The following is a 19,765-nucleotide window of genomic DNA, read 5'->3' as shown; positions in this document are numbered from 1 at the left end:
AGACCCAGACAAACCGAAGTGATTTTCAGTTTGTCAGCCTTCTCTGAGGTTTTCCAGAACCAGAAATGAGATCTGTTATTGTTCCAATCAAATAACAGTGGGAAACTTCAAAATATTCAATTTATGTTTTTCCCAAGAGACAGGACAGGAGCCAATGCAGTTGGAAAAAGACCACCCTTTTACGAGGAGTGATGTTTTGACAAATCAATATGAGAGAAATTACAACAGAGAATTAACTTATTAGGAATGTTTTCTAATGATGGGTGCATGTCTCCTTTTCATCCTTGGGTGCGAAGATAAATAACTGTGTTGAAGTGCATTTTAATTTTGCTCGCTGTGATTTTTTTGTGGTCATATTTTAGCTATATAAGACCTTCTGACCTTCTGAGCAAAGAACAGGGAATAAAGTTGTTAGATCCTATTATTATGTCTAAGGAGTTAAGAGACTGAAGCACGATGAGTAATATGGCACAGAATGGACATAATTCAGGATAACTGCTGCCTCTATACTGCATCACTCACGCTGGAGTTCACTATTAATCTATTTGTCACCATTTGAGGACCTTGGCATTAATAATTAACAATTTATTCAAAGCGTGAGACTGAGTTAAGATGGTGGAAACCACGTGGGTGATCCTGTTGTTTCAAATCAGTAGCCCCCCCCCCCTCCAATCCATTTGTAAACACAGACACTTGATTGACAGACAGCATGCAAGCTTCATCAGTCACCTCTGTCATCAAGGCAGTCATTCAAGTGGTAAGGAGGTCAAGTCAGTTGACCAGTCAACCAACGCAGGGCTGGCCCAACACCATGTCAAGACCTTTATACAGGATATACAGTAAATACTATTTGCAAGTGTAAAGTGCAAGATGTGCATGGGTTTTTGTCCCTAAAAAGACAAATTATAAAGGTAGCGTACTGTACACTCTATTGTAAGCAAAAAGGGGTGCTGATTGAAGATTAAAGGTGTTTGACCAGGCTGTTTTGTTTTGTTTTGTTTTGCTTTGTTTTGTCATCCTTGGGGGCTCTGATATCCTCAGGGAAAAAGACTCGATCCTGCTTGGTCTGTTCTTGGTGACCTTGTGACACTGCAGGCGCTTGTTTATAACACCTGTACTAACAACACACACACACACACACACACACACACACACACACACACACACACACACACACACACACACACACACACACACACACACACACACACACACACACACACACACACACACACACACACACACACAAGCCAGTGGAGTGGCCACTGTCACACAGTCAAACTGACTGACTATAGAGTACCGAAGTCCTGACGTCACTCCCACTACCCCTGGGTCACGCCGTTATTTTTTCTATTGGAAACCCCATAGGGGAATCTTAGATTGCGTCATATATGAATGTTCCAGAAATAAACTAACCACCGGCGATTTTGTCAGATATGACTCTGTGTCGTTTATGATTGAGTTACATTTGATAACGTCTGTTTGGATGAATTAGAACTTTTCAAAATCGCCAGGGTGATTTGAAGTGTATATCCCTCCCTCTCTCTCATGCATATTTAATTTACAGCTTTTTTTTAAGAGCAGCTGTTGAGATAAGAATGCATGTCACATTTCTCAGGCAGTTTATCTGCCTCTGAATGACCTCTCTAATGACCTTTAGATGGTGCCAGGTTAATGGAGTCACTAGACATGTGTATGTGCCCACACACACACACTCTCTCTCTCTCTCTCTCTCTCTCTCTCTCTCTCTCTCTCTCTCTCTCTCTCTCTCTCTCTCTCTCTCTCTCTCTCTCTCTCTCTCTCTCTCTCTCTCTCTCTATATATATATATATATATATATCTCTCTCTCTCGCACGCACACTCCCTCACTCACTCACTCACTCACGCACGCACGTGCGCGCGCACACACGCACGTACGCACAGTCAAAACTCGAATGTAAGTACAATTAAAAGGGAATAAAGAAATGTGTAAACACAGCTGTGTCACATTGCAACTCTCTCTCTCTCTCTCTCTCTCTCTCTCTCTCTCTCTCTCTCTCTCTCTGAGCAGCAGGTGTATCTATTGTCATAAGCCACACTCCAGCCACACTCCTGGAAGCAAATGGCATTGTGGGCTATAAAATTGTCTGACTCCTCTAGTTGTTATTTCACTACCTTGTCTAGACAGGGCCAGCCGCTCTCTAAAAACATCTCAGAAAACATCCTCAAACATCACAAAAAACAACCTCAAACATCTCAGAAAACAATCTCTGGAGAGTACCCGTTGTACCCGTTGACTAAGTTTCCTAAACCTCATTTGTCATCGTCGTTTGTTTAGTTTTGTGCTCCATGGCACTGTCAAGTTTCTTGTTCAGTTAACTTGTTGTGTTCAAATAATACCAAACTGTGGCAATAAAGAAAATAATCTTGTAACTGCAGTTGAGCTTTTCACGATCATGTTTATTTGAGTAGTATGTTTACATGGCCCTTTGGTTAAAGGTATTGTAGGGAACATTAAGCCTAAATTTAAAATATATATATATATATATATATTTTGCATTTTTCCCCCTCTATCAGCCACTATATAATGATGCTGGGGTGTTTTCATGCATTGAAACACAGTCCTCCTTCTGAAATCCGTATTTTCCCTAATGTTTATGTGTTCTATGTTTATGTCCGGTACGTAAATTAACGCACGCATGTGCGCGTCCGTGCGCGTCCGTGTCCGTATGAACGTTTACTTTCGGTTTTAAAACGCTCTCAAACTTCGTTTTTGAGGCACAGAATTTACTTTTAAGATAGCGTGTGGATAGAATTTAGTTGTTTAACTTCATATATGTGGTCAATTTATCATGAAAGAGCCTATTTAAAAATAAAAATTCAGAGAACCAGCAGGGCGGGAATTTCCGCATATTGTATCCCAATAAAGCAACCTGTTTTCGGGCACCATCCCTTCAAAAGTACCTCTCTATGGAAGTCCCTCCTGCGACACCCCCTGGTGGTCGGGGAAAAGTACTGTTGGTGTTTATTTACCTCTGAACTCGCCGTGTATCCCTTTAAGCATGTTTCAAGACTGTGGGCCCATGAAATCGATTCAAAACCCATGCAAATGTTTCGAAAATGGATCCTAGTTAGTGCACAGACCATACACTCCTTGTGAGTCGTGAGGACCCATGCAGGTTCTCTCCGGTCCTTTGCACCTGGTTTTCCGGTGTCTCTATACTGATTTATCTGAGATGAAAAGCATAACAATCCCCCAAATAAATCTTTAAAACATCAAAAAAGAGTACACTATGTTGCCTTCTTCTCACTCTTTTCCCAGCTAGTTTGCTGTTTATTGGCTCTCCCCAGCCTGGCCCATACATGATGGTAAACTGTAATAGCCGGGGCCAAGCATATGGCTCCAATAATATTAATAGTTGTGTAACATAGGAGAGATCAGACACAAGACAAGGGAACCATTCAGATCTTGTCTTACAATGGGTCCTGGACTGTTTTCCATGTAGTGGCCTACACATATTATAAAGTACAAAAGACATGATGAGTGCCTGTGATAATAGGTAGCATCAAATGAAGTTTCTTAATGGTAAATGGGGCATTTTATATAGCGCATTATCCAAAGATCTACAATGTGCATTACATTCACCCATTCATGCACACATTCACACACAGACGGCAGAGGGGGGGCAGAGGCAACCAAGGCAACCTGCTCATCGGGAGCAGGGGTTCAGTGTCTTGCTCAAGGGCACTAATCTAGGGAATTGAACCGTAAGCTTTCCGTAAGCCGTAAGCTTTCCGTTTACGAAGCGGCCGCTCTAGCCTCTGAGTCACTGCCACCGCCCCAAAAGTATGTCCACAGAACTAGAACTTGGGGGTCACACAATTTGGGACGATGCAAGTCAGGAACGATGGAACTTGGGAATTCATGCCCCACCCTGCTATGGGATATCCTCTACTCGCTGTATCTGTTGATAGAGTAGCCAGTGCAGTGGCGTTACCCACACTATAATAATCTTAGATACTATCAATGGGTGATTTATAAATGGGCACTGGCCTACTTGGGAACGATAGGGCTGTGATGAATCACAATTACAAATTGACGATTAATTGTCACTCAAATAATTGCGATTAACGATTTAATTGTGTGTTTGGAATTGAACATTGGAACATATGAATACAAAATGTAATTATTAAATAATTGAGATTAGACGATTATGTAATAATTGTGACAGGCCTAGGGAACGATGAAGTTGGCAATACATGTCCCACTCGTAATGCAATACTGTACCTGTTGTACTCGTTGTCAGAGTACCCGTTGTACTTGCAACGGGTACTCCCGTTGTACTTGTCCTGCACATCCCCAGGTCATCTGGGGGACACACACGGCACGCGGCACGGCCAGTTTGAATTCAAAGAGTAGGGCGGTGCCCAAGTTATGCCCCCGACAATAACACAGACACACACACACACACACACACACACACACACACACACACACACACACACACACACACAGACAGACACACACACACACACACACACACACACACACACACACACACACACACACACACACACACACACACACACACACACACACACACACACACACACACACACACACACACACACACACACACACACACACACACACACACACACACAGACACAAGTTTTGAGAGTTTTGAGCTTGAGCTGCATAGGGAAGGGAGATATAGCAGTGTAGTGTCATGCTCTACCACACACATGAAGACCTTATACAGGATAGGTGGAAGCTAGGGTTTATAATGAGTTCCACTGTACAAAGTCTAGTTTTATGAGTGCGCAGTGTTTCATATCACAGTGCTAGGACCATTAAGACTATGTGACAGAATTGGGTCACAGTAGGAAGTCCACTACTTCTCAATGAATAATGGCATACTGTACATCCAAGAGGTCATGCTGCTGTCCTGCTCAGCCCCATTGTATCAACAGTGAGAGTTACAGTACAGTGTGAACCATGTTTCAAGATGACTAAGCTTTAGACATAATGCTTCCTTCTCAAGTTACAGTGCATGGACCAGATTCAACACAACGTCTGCTGCTGTACTTAACAGAGGAAGAGACAATCTCAGTTTTAACCTGTTGCTTTAGAGGATGTAATCCAAGCAGAAAGGACAAAATCAAGATCACATTCACACCGCTCCAAATACTGTTCAAATGTTTTATTCTGCTGTGAAATTGCTGCCTCTTTGCTACTGACACGTGCAGTGTGATATAGATTGTAGACGAAAAGAAGTGACATAAGACTTTAGACTGCAAGCTATGAAGGACAAATTTCGATTGATCTCCCATGTACAACTGTTTCGCACATAGGGTCCAATAAACATCAGCCCAATCAGTGTCAAAATATTGTACAAGTGCTGCATATCATAATGATATACATTCAAAAATAAAAACAATATGCACGACAGGATGCTAAATTATTGCCAACATATGCTATCAATTAACGTTAAGATTTATTACTCGCTAGAGTTACAGGACGTCTTCTCTCCTTTGAGTCCACTTTAACTGCTATATTACAACAGAGCACGTGCTCCATGAAAAAAACATCACTTGGACATGGACATAATTAATGTCCTAATATGCTACTTGACTTGTTATAATGTGAGGGTTAGAATATTCTGAATATTTTCTTAACAAGTCTATAAAGGCTATAACAAAATCATGTGGTGTATCAACACCAGACATATCTGTTAGAGCGGCTTAAGAGTCTAACCGCCAACTACCAATTATAATTTAAGTCCACCACATTGGCCTTGTCAGCCATCAGTACCAGTGGCAAAGTGGGATGTTCTGCAGCAGCACTGTGGCTAGACTCACATGCAGGCTGTCTAATTGAGCCTCCCCTAACATGTGCTGAGGCCATGTAAAGAAAAACATCAACAACAGCCCAGAAACGTGTTTACACAGAAGTTTTGCTGTTCAGTATAGCCTAGTTATAAAGGTTACAAACTGCACCTTGTTGACTCTGATGTTTTACAATAATACAATGTTGCTTTCTTTTCGACACTCAAAATGTACAGCGTAGAGTTATGAGGAGGCATTGCGAAAACAAAGCATGCTTTGTTTGTATTCCATACAGTGGCTGTGATTAACAAGCTCAATAGTTCAATTAGGCTGAAAATGGAAAGCAAAACAATGTTGGATGACGGCCAAAAAGCAAAGAAGGCAAAGCAGCTATAGGAGCAATTTTGACTGCTAAGCGAGCAAAATAACATCATCAACCAAGAGCAGGGCCCCTGTTCTTGGCAACTGATAATTCATTTATAAAATGTAGGTCCAGATTATTTCTGCAAGAGAGCAACATTTCATATTGTTCCATAATAGTTTTTGTTGTTGTTTTTCTCTTCCTTTTTTTACCTTAGAGAAATAAGGCCATATGTTCTTATGGGACAAGGACTTTTTCTGGTTGCAACACTCCATTTTGGACTGGTGCAGTACATTAATTTCAGTTTAGAAAGCACATTTACATTGCAGCTCCAAATAGATACAACTTGGGTGGAAAATCATGTGGTGCACAAACAAAATATCTTCAACATCGATCCGTCACCCTGTCACAGTGTTGTGGACCTGCCTACATCTATAGTCCTACTTCCACCGCCAAACCTCTCCGGCTATGGCTAAACGCTCTGAACCTTAAAACCCTATACCCAAACATCCCTTTATTTGTGGTTTTCCCTTCCCATGTCGGATTCATTTTGTGTGTGTCTTATTTCACAATACATTGTTAAAAATGTGATGTTTTGTGATGGTGTTTACGCCGGTGTTTAGCCGCACACTTGTAAATAGTCAAACCCTGTTTACATGCATGCCCTCCCCGAAGGCTGTAAGGACTACAGAAGTGGGCAACCCTGGCAGGGTCAAAAGTCCATTCTTAGAATGTGTTGTGAGGACTGCCATACCGACCTGAAGAAACCCTATCGGCTTTAACAGCGCATTTCATCCATGTTAACCGCCTCATCATCTTTAACACGTTTCTAACTCCTTAATACACTGACCCACATAAAACCTTTTAAATTCCCGTTTTACAAGCACATCGTATGGCCATGTCGTCTCTGAATCACCCACAGTCAGCTCCATTACTCTCCCTGACATTCTCCCCTCTTCTTACTTCTCACGTCAAGCTGTTTTGGTGATAAATTATCCATCTGAGTGGTAGAGATCAGAGAGAGGGAGCAAGAGAGGGAGAGAGAGAAATGGAGAAAGACACACTTTGGCTACGGGCCCTCACATTAAAATCCTCTGTCTTCATTTCAGTGGTGTAAAGTAACTAAGTACATTTACTCAAGTACTGTACTTAAGTACAATTCTGAGGTATTTTTACTTTACTTGAGTTACTAGTTACTTTGTAGATTTTGATTATTATGACAAAACATACATTAACCACTTCAGCCCTATATACATTCCGGCCATTTGAAAATAGCCGATCTACAAGCTCACAATGCATAGCCTTGTGAGCTTTATGTAGATCGGCTGTTTTGAATAGATTTGTATACATTTTATACATATAAAAACTTGCGAAACGGGACATTCTGCATAATGAGTACTTTTACTTTTGATACATAAGTACATAAGTACATTTTTATACCAATACTTTTGTACTTTTCCTCAAGTAAATTTTGAATTCTGGACTTTTACTTGTAACAGAGTATTTCTACATTACAGTATTGATACTTTTACTTAAGTAAAAAATGTGGGTACTTTTTCCACCACTGCTTCATTTACATGTGTACACTCTCAGAGTTACATTAACACTCAGGATTGTTACAGTGCTCACACACTGTGCTGTTTCACCATCGTCTTGTTTTGTGAGTTTTATTGGATAGAGAAGTGAGAAAGAGGCGATAGAATTAGAAGGACACCAAAGAAAAGGGGGAGAACGGGATGGAGACAGTGAGAGAGCGGGAGGGAAGAATACAGGAGGGGTGTTTTTTTCTTTTTTTTTTCTTTTTTGAGAGCTTTTATATTGAGAGGATTTGAAACCTCGCATCTCAGTTTACATGAGCAGGGCCGTAGCCAGCTGCTGCAAGAGGGAAGAATACAATAGCCCTCCTATGGCGGTCTCTCTCTCTCTCTCTCTCTCTCTCTCTCTCTCTCTCTCTCTCAGTGGTAGAAGAAGTACTCAAAATGTTTTAAGTAAGTAAAAGTAGCAATACCACAATATACAAAATTGTACTTGAGTAAACATGCAAAAGTATTGGCTTCAAAATGTACTTAAAGTACCAAAGTAAAAATACTAGAAAACAAGAAGAGGCAAACTTTTTCAAAAATAGCAGATCTACAAGCTCACAACGCATGGTGATGCAACACATTGTGAGCTTGTAGATGGGCTATTTTCTAAAAGACAAGGTATAAAATAGGGCTTAAGAGTTAAAAGTGCAATTTGCTTCTGAGATGTAGCGGAGTAGAAGTTTAAAGTCTTAAAAAAATGTATAAAGGTTCCTCAAAATTGTACAGTAGGCTACTTTGAGTAAATACACTTGGCTACTTTCCACCAGTTCTCTCTCTCTCTCTCTCTCTTCTCTCATGTCTTTTTTCTGTTCTCCCGTCTGTATCTCTTTATGTTTCTATACTTCCCTCTCCCAGTGCATTCTTCCCTTTTCCCCCTCTTAAAGTGAAATCCAAATATGGACCGTGATATAATGATTTGTATATAACTGGACCACAAGTAAAATGCTGTTCTGTATGCAAACTGCTGTGTCTAGAAGGCTGACGTCATTCCCTAGTCAGCCAATATTTTATTTTATTACAGTACGGGATTGCGCCATCAATTTGCTTGGCCTTGAGACTCGGGACTGGAACTGGATACATTTTGCATGCATGTTTTTGATGTTGGGTGGGTGACGCGTTATTGGTGGTGATGCTCTCAATGATCAATGACCAAAGACATCATGAAGCAGATCTAATAGCCTAATGATTTTTACCCGCAGCTATGCATGCAGGGTGTAATCACTCCTGTCTGTGCATCTGTGTGTGTGTGTGTGTGTGTGTGTGTGTGTGTGTGTGTGTGTGCGCGTGCGTGCGTGCGTGCGTGCGTGCGTGCGTGCGTGCGTGCGTGCGTGCGTGCGTGCGTGCGTGCGTGCGTGCGCGCGTGCGTGCGTGCGTGCGTGTGTGTCACAGACATTCCCAACCTGTTGCCCGGGGCCCCGCCAAGATATTGCAAGTGTGCCCCCAAATAATTGGCAAAACACAAATATTTGATTGATAATATAACAATGTAAAAAAAACATTTTTTAAATGGTCATGGTATTTTTTCTTTAATACCTTGAACATTTTGTTTTCGTTGTGATACCGATGAATAGGAAATTAAAGTATACTACTAGTTCCATTGATCCAAGCTGGAACACTATCAATTGATTGATCACTAAAATAAACATGCACTGAAAATGCACGAGGCTCACCCATCCGACCACACTGCACATTGTGTTATAAGTGGTCAGATGGGGAGACCGCGAACACTTTCAAGATTTTCAAGTATAGGCCCGGATCCATGAAAAGGTTGCGAGCCACTGGTTTATCAGATACATTTTGTGCTCCCCCTCAGTTATAATGCTGCCTCCAGGCCTATCTATTAAAATATTATAATTTACTGCATCGTTTATTTTTACAGTCAATACAGCTTACCATGGCACATCACCACATAGGCAAACAACACTCTATCGGGAGCTGTTTCTTTCTTTACCCCCCCCCACCACCAGGAGGGACGGGCACACTGTGATTGGCTAGTTATGCCAAATCTAGGCTTTACTGTCTTGGCATCAAGGAGGCTGCAACTCTGCTAATAAAGCTGAGAAAACAGTCTCGCTGGCTTTTGGATATTATTTCAGAATGTTTTGTGGGTTACAGTTGGCGTGGTGTCGTTAATGTTATTTCCTGAGGAAGGCGTTGGTGCCTAAAAAGACCTGACTTCAAGTGCTGCCCTCCTCATTTGAATCTAATGTTATTTATTGACAGTTCACAGTTCACATATTGGAAGAGTCTTTATAGATCAGATAAACTAAACATACTTAATTTAACTGAATTTTATTTTGTTTATTGTCAGTTAGTAAATGATTACATTCATACTGTACATAGGCTTATTGTTTGTAATGACATTGCAGATGGTTGGACGTTTTGCTTAATTGTGCCATTGACTGTTGATTATCGTCTGTAGCGATAGTATGTTGGACAATGAATTTTCAGTGTGAATCTTAAACGGTGACAAAAGTGCTTGGTTCCCTCTGTTTAGCAGTGCCATAATATTGCCCCACAGCGTACATTTGGGTGGATTGCTTGTGCAGATGTGTATTATAAAACCGTCATTGACCACAAAGTGTTTTGCTTCAAAATCCTCTGGCCACTGTCCTTCTTCAAGAGCCCCCTCTGTCAATGTAAGCTGGCACTAAGCCAATTGATGTGCTCTTGTCAAGGGGCTGCACTGCACAGGGTCAAAGTGTGCATCCAATTAAATTACAGCTTCATAGAACATACAGTTGCTGTCGGGTGAAAACCCTACAGTAACGGTCCAAAACCGTTACTTTTCACTACTTTTGCATAACAATAATGCTCTTATATGACAAAGTAGGGCATTCATTTACGGGGAAAAGAACATAAAAAGTTGAAATATAGAGATACAAGATTTCTGCCCGACAGCAACAATATGTGATTTCTGTTTAACACATCGGGTGCCAGCATTTTTTCATAACAACTTACCGTGGGTGCCAGCATTCTCCCCATTGACTGCGCTTTGCTGTTTAAAGTTTCCGCGTGCGTTACAAGCAAATCCACGCAAAAAAAAGCATCGATTCATGTTCTGCCATGAGCCTGGCTACAGGCTGGAACCATAACATTCCCCTCGCGGGTTACAACGGGGGGGGGGGATCGCGCATCGCGCATGACCGGTTTTCCCCACAGGAAACAGATTCGGAGATACAGGCGTTTCAAAGTAGGAAATAGACAGGAAGCGGATGGGGGAAAAAAATTGTTTCCGGTGAGCGATTTGGCACTTCCTTCGCAGGATTACAATGGGTGCTCCCAGAGCTGCTCTAGCCCCGCCCGCGCGGAGAAAAACGAAGAAAACAAAAAGACTGAAATCACGGTTCAGACCGTGTTCGGCACCGAAGCTTCGGAACCGCCACTATGTAAACACACGGTTCAGACCGTGTTTGGCACCCGATGTGTTAAGAACGTGATGGAGAATAAACTTATCCTGTGTGTTTCACAATTTAACAAACTATACCCCATGACTTTAAAAACTGTAAAAACCACAATAGCAGGTGATCTAATGTAGCTTGTGTTTGTTTTTATTGGTAATCCCTCTGCCTTCCTACGGTACCACAGTGACAGTACCACCCTTTACCACCAAACACACCTCCCAGGATGAAGTGTTGACCAGCGTAGTAAATGTACAGTATGTGTCACACCACCCCTCCCTCCGCTGACGAAATATACAAAATGCTGCCAAAAGCATTTTAGAATTATTTTTGAATTTAGCTGGAAATGTCTCAATGACAAGCAAATATTCCCAAATGAACAGCATATATTTCTCCATTTCTCAATTTTTCTACATGAATAAATATGTCTGTCAGAAATCATGACTATTGCCTGAGAAATTGATTGTTTAGAGTGCAGCAAAGTGATTCATTTCTCTTAATTCCTCTCATAATTTACGGTGAAAATTATTTTTATTTTTTTTCAGACATTCTTTACCAAAGCAATATCTCATACAGTGTTAAAATGAGTTTGGAGAATTGTGTCCCGCCCGACAACAGATTTGATTTAAGCCTTATTTATACTGTGGTAAGCTGTGGCTCATGGCTCATAGCTCCAATAGTGTCTATAATACAACGCCATGAGCCATGAGTCATGGCTTGGCTCACACAGATCAAACTGCGCATGCGTCGTGTTGCCAGGTTTCGCGAGAGAAACAAGCAACGAGGTCTATGAAAACGAGGCCAAACCAAACGAACCCTATACCACCAACATGCAACCTGATAATAATGTCCAAAGCATGTCTGTGTATGTTTACATCCATTACTGTGTTGGCGTTAGTTGGGATTAATGTTTATTAGCCAAACCAACTTAATATGAGCCGTTAGTGTGATGCTAAGCTAACGGACGTTTGGCGCTAGCATGCGGCTAACGCTAATGCTAACGTCGTCATCGTGACTTAATCAACAATGTAAACATTTCATCAACAAACTTTATGAACCTTACTGTGGTTAATATTATCAGTGCTACCCAAGTAGTCCATTGAATTATTTTGGTGTATTTTGTGTATTGTAACTTTACTGTATTGACACTGTAACTTAATGGTAGCTGGGGCGACGCGTTGTTGGCTCATGGTTCAGAATGCCTCATGGGTATTGTAGTCATTTTCTGCTATTTCGGTTCTACTGTGATAGACTGTGCTACATTACCTGCTGTTTAATTGTGAATGCTATATGCTATGAATATATGGTAATACAATGTTTATTTTCCTGTATTTCCAGGTTTATGACCTGTGTCATCTATGACCTGTGTGTCATCTGTGTGTCCAGTACTTTGTACTGTGTTGGTTAAAAATAAAACTACAAAAAGACAAAACACGAGTTGTGACAAAGACGTGTGATTCTCTGATTAATGTTGTTAGTGGTGTAAAATACCATCAAAAAATATACTCAAGCCTGCTGCAGGGCAACAGAAAATAGCAAGCCTATTTTGCTATTTTATATAGCAATTTTTTATATATATATATATATATATATATATATATATATATATATATATATATATATATATATATATATAGAACTATAACAACATAGTATTTATATATCCGTTTTTATATTTATATTTTGCTATATTAAAATAGCAAGCCTATATTGGTGCTATTTAATGTACTTATATACTGTTCTATGTTTGCATATAATTTGCAAATATTAAAGATTTGGAATTGTGTAGATTTCTTTCAGAGACATGTATGGACTGTTATATCTTGAACATTTATTCATTTCCACTTACCAGACACTTTTTTTATGGTAAAAATGAGCATAAAAAGCAAAATACAGAATTCAGAAATATTAAAATGGAAAAAACAGAATTTGGGAAAAAAATAAAACGGATTTCATATGGCTCTTGCCGCGACGGGAGCGACCGGGGGGGGGGGGGGTGCCACGACGGGACGCGCGCGGGGGAGAAACCGCGCGACAGGACGTGCATTAACCCCACGTTTGCAACGACTTTCGTCTGCGCCCTTCACCGGGTATGGTCTAGTAGATATAGTTTGTTGATTACTTGATGCAGAAATGCTCTTTTTCTTTTCTTTCTTTCTTTTTTTGAGCTGGCCTATTAAAAAGGTCTTATAAGAGTCCTTAAATGTTCATTTCACTGTCATCTGGGGACCCCCGAAAAAAAAGGGGGGGGGGGGTACATAAATATCATTTCATTTTGGGGTTCCTTGACATGAAAAAGTTTGAGAACCACTGATTATAGAGGTTAAATATTTAGAAGACAATTTGCAGTTGTCAGTGAATGTATATGTGAATGGGTCAATGTAATGTACATTGTAAAGTGCTTTGGGTAAAGGCACTATATAAATGCACCATTTACCATTTGTTGTTTTTAGTACCGGATGAGCGTCTCTGTATCACGGATATAGTCCCAGCTGTTCCAGGGACTTGAACCTGTGACAACTCCACTTCTCCAGCCTCGAGGCTCATCAGCTGAACCTTCAGTATTCATCCTGGTACATAATCCTTAACCCATTCAATCCGGGAACGCTTCTGTGTCATTTTAGATTTCTTTGGCTATTCAAAAATAGCAGATATACAAGCAGCGAGCTTTTAGATCTGCTCTTTTTCGAAAAATATTGAACATTTTGTGCAAATCTTTTTGAGCACCACTGATATTATTGGATTGAATGGGTTAAAAAGGCCAGTGTGTTGTGCTGTGTTCTGGAATAGTTGTCTGACAACATGCAGAAGATTGTCGTAATGTCTCGCATGTGGATGTCATCACAGGGATAGGTTAAGGAGCAGCTGAGTGAAAGATCAGAGCCAATACCCAACATTTATACCCGATAGCTATGTACCTTGCACGTGTGCACGCACAAGCGCGCACGCACGCACACACACACACACACACACACACACACACACACACACACACACACACACACACACACACACACACACACACACACACACACACACACACACACACACACACACACACACACAGAGAGACACAGACACACAGAGACACACACGCTAACATTTAAGACATGCTGATACCATGTGTGATACCATATGCTACACACACACACACACACACACACACACACACACACACACACACACACACACACACACACACACACACACACACACACACACACACACACACACACACACACGAATGACAACAACATTCATGTGTTCTTGCACAATGCACATTTCCTTCCGACAGGCATTTAAAGACCATTTACATTCTAATTAGAAGTAGGTGTAAGCCTGTTTGTCAAAGCTCCCAATGACATAATGGAAACCATTATCAGGCTTCACCTTGTTAGCCATATGACAGACAGGCAGAAATCAGGTTTAAGCTTATCTACTTGTCTGTCTGCCTGCCTGCCTGCCTGCCTGCCCGGCTGCCTGTCTGGCCCACTGTTTTGCTGTCTGTCGGTCTGGTACAAGCAGCAGATTTCATGATGCATGCTAACCTAGAGTCAGGGAGAAATATCCTCCTATAATTTGACAAACCTCTGTAGTGGTGGTGAGACCAAAATTGTTCTGCCCGGTTCTCCTCAGTGGCTGGAGCAATTGATCTGAATTTGCACACAGCCGATGACCATTACCATGTGCACCTAACAGCGAAGCACGTTTTTCGATTTCCCCAACTGTCAGCTGTTTATTCGCGTTTTCATGTAAAAAGAATGTCGCCATGGTTACGGCTGCCCAGCTGTGGGACGGCACCGCGAGCTATGGGACGAATGATCAAACTGCACATGCGTCGAATCCACCCACTGTATTACCGCGATGCGGGATAACCCCACGTTTGCAACTACTTTCGCCTGCACACTTCACCGGGTATGGACTAGTGTAATATAATTCATTATAAATATGTAAATATTGTGTGATTTGTTTAAAAGGAGGGAATTTGCCTGCATAGGATTTTTTTCAGATACTATAATACTGTAAGTAGCTACAATAAATAGTCTAAGCTGACAACACTTGAAGAAAATGCAATAATTCACATTTAGCATGTTCACTTATAATTGTGGCTGAATAAACATTTACATATTGGCCTGAACAATCATGTTTGGTTCACCATATGCTCAAACTAACTCAATGTCCCTTTGCTGGTGCTTTTGACACTGTCTCTGCCTGATCAGAGAGAGTGATGCTTACTGTGTTTGAGCCAATTCTGATGTTTTCATTGTAGTTATAACATGGAAAACCCATCAGATTCGGTGGAGTTGATAATCAGAGGTTTTGTCCTTGCGTAAATCCAGAGTGGCTAGTGGGTGTGGTACCCATTTGTTATGGTTCCTTAAAAAATACAATCACAATACGATAGAAAACAGCTGCCTTGCATACACAAAGAAAGTGTTTAATATGAGTATATCTGCGTGTGTATAAACATTTTGCTTATGTGTGTGTGTGTGTGTGTGTGTGTGTGTGTGTGTGTGTGTGTGTGTGTGTGTGTGTGTGTGTGTGTGTGTGTGTGTGTGTGTGTGTGTGTGTGTGTGTGTGTGTGTGTGTACACATGTGTTAGCATGCATATGTACAGTGCATGTTGCTTGTTCCTTGTTTATGTGGTTGTGTGGTCAAATTACGTGTTTCTACTTGGTATGTTCTGTATGTGTGTCTATGAAATAAACAGGGCGTGAACTTAATTGTCAACTGTCAAGCACTCATGCAACACACTGATTGAGTGTTAATTGATTTCTGCGGGTTGTTTCCCATTGAGTTAAGTTTTTCTGAGGAGTGATTTGTGAGACCATATTATATCCATAAAGTATATTGTGTGGGTACTGTAAATGGAGGGTGCCATGCCATTAGTCCAATGGCCCATTATTTTTCGAAGTACCATTTGTCCAACAGCGCACATTATAACTAAGCCTAACCTAACTTAGAAGGAGAACTCCTTCTAACGCTATGGACCAGAGCTAAGCCTAACCCTAAACTCTAACCTCGAACTGACATTTTTCAAACTCTTGAGATGTCGGAATAATGGGCCGTCAGACTTATGGGCAGCTCCCAAGTTGGTGAACTGAGGATAGAGCGTGTGTGAGTGAGTAAACATGTACAAATCATGCATGTGTACACATACCGTTTACTAGAAATTATGTGTGCGTGTGGGTGTGTGTGTGTGTGTGTGTGTGTGTGTGTGTGTGTGTGTGTGTGTGTGTGTGTGTGTGTGTGTGTGTGTGTGTGTGTGTGTGTGTGTGTGTGTGTGTGTGTGTGTGTGTGTGTGAGTGCGTGAGTGTGTGTGTGTGTGCGTCTGTGTGTGTGTGTGTGTGTGTGTGTGTGTGTGTGTGTGTGTGTGTGTGTGTGTGTGTGTGTGTGTGTGTGTGTGTGTGTGTGAGTGCTGACGCTTACAGCCCCCTAGTATGAAAACACCTTCCTGTTGGTCTTGTGAGGGTTTACTCACTTACACAACCAGTCATTTGAATCATTTATTAACAATCACGTCAATTGCATGATTGTTGTAAACAAATACGTTGGCAGCTGATATGAAACACAATAACACAATAGCATCCCCCCCACAAACACACACACACACACACACACAAACTCACGCACGCACGCACGCACGCACGCACGCACGCACGCACGCACGCACGCACGCACGCACGCACGCACGCACGCACGCACGCACGCACGCACACACGCACACACACACACACACACACACACACACATTTTTTAAACGCTGAATCACTACCATTCTATCATTTACATCCTCAGAGGTCTCTTCAGCTAGATAGAGTTAAATTACAGTTGTCAGCCTCCGTGTATGTTAACACCCTCCTTTTGGGTCAGAGACATATTTGACAGAATTTTCACTTATACCATACGATCCAATCCAATAAATAAAGGACGGATTCCAATAATGGACAGTTTGTGTGTACTACTGTGCACAGTGCATGCATGGAAGCATGCACGTGACATGAGCACGCGTGTTGACACTTTTAGAAAAAATGTCCGTCCCTCAAAGCCATGCAGTTGTAAAACATTAGTATTGCAACTGGGGAATCATCACTTTTCTTTTCTGCCTTGTTCCTCCCTCCTTCCCATTCTGCTGGCTGCATTTTGAGATGTGGTAATTACCCACAGTATGAGATTTATAGACTCGCTTACACTAACCGTAATGTTTGTGGTTGTTGGAGGGGAGGGAGTGAGACCCGTGTCTCACAACATGGTACCACTTCACACTATCATCAGCGCTTCTCTGTTAGAATTGACACCAATTCACATCCGTGTTCAAATTGACGTTCAAGCTAATAGTTTGGGAAGACTGATTATTTGCCTTCATTGGGTTACATGTCGCCTTTCCGACATGTCGCCTTTCCGACGTTAACGAACCCTATACCTAACCCTAACCCTAACCGCACACGGAAGCCACTAGTCGGAGTGGCGAGATGTCGGAATGGAAGGCGGTTATCCCTTCATTGTACTAGTTGTCCTTCCTTCACAGGTGTGAGCACATTCACTAAACCCCAAACCTGACAAAACTATGTTCTTCCAACCTGGAACATAAATCTCCAATCATGCAACCACCAAGCTCCCTATTCTTTTTTTTTGTATATCAGACATACTGTAGACTTTGATGTTATTATTTAGACCGCCATTGCCCTTATATGGTCGTGGACACTTTAGGCCTGTTCTGTAGGCCTGTCACGGTCCACTCCTCGGGCCGCGCACTCTGACTTTATTATTTAGACCTTCCTGCCCTTTTAAGGTCTTGGACTTATTAGGCATTTGTTCTGTTCTGTATGTAGTCTTGTTATTCTGTTACTCTGTTGTTGTTGTCCTGCTGATGTTCTGTACCTTATTTTGTAGTATTGTTTCCTGTTGTGCCTAGTTACTGTTACCTGTCTTGTCTCACCTCCCTGTTGATTAGTCATGTTCTCCTCCTGTGTCCTCTTAGTCCCTCAGCCTATCCCAGTGTTGATTGTCTGTTCAGTTCACCTGTGTCTTATTATTTCCCTGTCTATTTAAGCCCTGTGTTTGCACCTTGTCTTTGCTTGTTCATTGTCTTATGTTGCGTGTAGTTTGCTCATGGTTTCAGTTCCTGTTTGTAGTCCTACCTTTGAGTTAATAAACCCTTTAAACTGACCTGTTGGCCTCTGTCTCTCCTGCACTTGGGTCCTACAATCCTGCCCTGACTCAGACCGTGACAGTAGAAGGCTACTAATACAAAATTATACTCTATGTATGTATGACATACATATCCATATTGTAGCTAAGATATTATGTTGTACGAACGAGATAACGTGTCTTCCCCCCCCCCCCCCCCTCTTTGCAAGTATTATTACAAGTATATTAATATTATTTATATAGACCAGGGTCTGGTGAGATGAGGGAGGCTGACCAAAACAAAAGATGTCACTTTTACCAAATGTATTGTCAAGGACAGGAGTGTTTTGTTTGGTGTTATGATCCACTTTATTGGAAGAGACAGCTCTGAGTCAGTCACAGTATGCCAATAGTAAGCAGGAGAGGCGTCCAGTGAATGTGTGTTTATCTGAACGTGATCTGATCTGGTCTGTTATTGTAGAATCCCTGAACAGTTGTGGCCAAACAGACCACTCACCATGTTTATATCCACAACACACTCACTGAGACCACATCTTTTCATCACATGGTGAAGAGAGAGAATATAAACGACTCATGATGAGGATTAGGTTGATCCGCATGTCATCGTATGGTGTTTCTGTTTTATTCTTAAAAATATAAAGGCCCGCCAGTTTGCAGCCGGCGCAAACACAGAACGCAGGTGTATCGTTTCCAACTGACACAGTTGTCATTTTCGCAACCAGTGCCCACTTGCGCTCATCTGGGCACCCGGGCGTGCATGACAGATTTCAATATTCTAACATTTCAGATATTTCACTCGTTCCTCCTTCTGCAGTGAAGACTACCTGCATCTTTGAAACATCTTTGAAACTTTGGCTCCTTGTCTCTAATAGGGTGCTATTGACAACAACGTTAGTACATTGTTTCTTCAGTGTCATGCTAATAGATTTCAGTCTGTTGTTGCCAGAGACTACGTTTCATTTTGTTTTGTCATTTTCGAAGAAAGAATATTGGTATATGGTATGGTGGCTTATTTATCTAAACACAGTGAAAATCAAAGAAAAAGGAGATGTCATGGTGGATCAGAGGTCAACAGAGATGATGACTGTATTTTGTCTACCATTTAACACATGACACAATTTAGAGAAAGAATGACACTTCGCCACATACCTGTTTACAACACTGCCAGGATTGAACCTACGCATGTTTCCATATTGTTTGTTTCATCACAGTGTTTTGGTGAGGAAAGACGAAAGGGAATGCGGACAGGACAGGAAGCAGGACTGACAGGAGAAAGTAGAGATGACAACGTGGTGTGTGCTGGTTTCAACATCATGCTGATGGAGATTCATACACAAGCCATTTCATGCTTAAGTTTCAAGTTAATGTAGTCTCTTTAATGTAGTACTTTAGCCAGATATATATGGCTTCCAAACTGCCAAGCTGCATGGTGCCAGTTTTTCATACTAAATTGGTGGCAT

Source organism: Gymnoscopelus microlampas, assembly GCF_963454915.1.
Source record: "Gymnoscopelus microlampas genome assembly, chromosome: 3".
Classification (NCBI taxonomy): Eukaryota; Metazoa; Chordata; class Actinopteri; order Myctophiformes; family Myctophidae; genus Gymnoscopelus; species Gymnoscopelus microlampas.
Note: the sequence above shows the minus strand (reverse complement) of the source record.